The 1,171-nt window shown below is 38.5% G+C and overlaps 1 long non-coding RNA gene across 1 annotated transcript; it reads right to left on the bottom strand.

Moving 5' to 3' along the window:
• Positions 1–220: 220 nt before the first annotated feature.
• LOC306703423 lies at positions 221–952 on the bottom strand. The gene is made up of 4 exons (XR_013767288.1): positions 852–952; positions 678–731; positions 454–507; positions 221–361 (listed from the first exon to the last, which is right to left on the bottom strand). It is a non-coding gene; the product is annotated as an uncharacterized lncRNA (long non-coding RNA).
• Positions 953–1,171: the final 219 nt, after the last annotated feature.

Genomic DNA, 1,171 nt, shown 5'->3' with positions numbered 1-1,171 from the left:
TAAGCGCTATTGAGTTCCCCTCTACACAAAGGGGAGTTTTTTTGTAATTCATTACCAATGTCATGTTTGACCTGTAATAAAGTGCATATTTCCCATTAATGATGAAACATCTGCGGGCTGCAGGAATAACTGGACTTGTGGTAATCCAAAACGCAATGCTGAATTTGGATGCCATCAAACATCCAGATGTGTACTGTCCATCCATTTCTGTTAATGTCCTTGTTTTTGATGTGGTAAATCAGGGACCACGCAGGTCTCTGAAGCCTTTAAGATGCTGGAGATAGTTTGGATCTGCATCCACCAATCCAACCGAAAGGATCTTGGCCAATAAATGCACATCTTCTTCTGTCAAATCCTTCTGCTGAAAAGATGTAAATGTAAAAGAAAATGTCAAAATATACCATCTCAATTATCCCAAATGATTCCAGCATTTAACTTTGGATGGTTACTCACTTTCTTGTTGTTGGCAGTTGTTTCAGATAGTTGTAGTTTTTGAGGTTTAATTCCCTGTCAAAGTAAATAATTCATCATTGCCGAGAATCACACTTTGTTTCCTTCTTCTTAACACTGGTCTCTTCCTCTAGCAGCTGTGGTGCTGTTTTTGTTTGTTCCCGTCTTTTAAATTCTTTATCTGAATTACATTTTTAAACAGAAAAGCATACACAAGAGAAACTCACCTCTTTGAGTCCTTTTGAAAAGCACATTATGATGAAGATAAGGCCAGCAACGACCTGAGCAGATTAAAAGAAAACACTGGTCAACATAACATAAGCCACAGTCAACCGTCGACAAAAGTGTTGATTAGTTGACATGAAGAAATTAAGATAATGTAAAAAGATGTTTTTACTTACTCCCAGCAAGTGCAACATGTCTATTCCTCTGGTTCTGTCCTGTTTGTGTGCTGATTTGTAACTTACGTGGGTGAAATAAGTTCCTGCTGCTCTGAGACATCGGACCAGAGTGCGTAAGTTACAAAGGGAAAAACCCATGAAGAACCAGCAATACAGGACAAACTGGATTTTAACAAGCACCTATTTTTACAATTGAAAGGTGTTGATCATGAGACATGAGACTCATGTGCTGCTACGCAAACGATTGCGTAGAATGGGCTGTTGTTATGGAATGAGGGCTATTGTTGCCTTTCAGTGTTAACGCAGTTTGAAATTTAGAA

Source organism: Pholis gunnellus (genome assembly GCF_910591455.1).
Source record: "Pholis gunnellus genome assembly, chromosome: 11".
Taxonomy (NCBI): Eukaryota; Metazoa; Chordata; class Actinopteri; order Perciformes; family Pholidae; genus Pholis; species Pholis gunnellus.
This window is presented reverse-complemented; position numbering and strand designations above follow the sequence as displayed.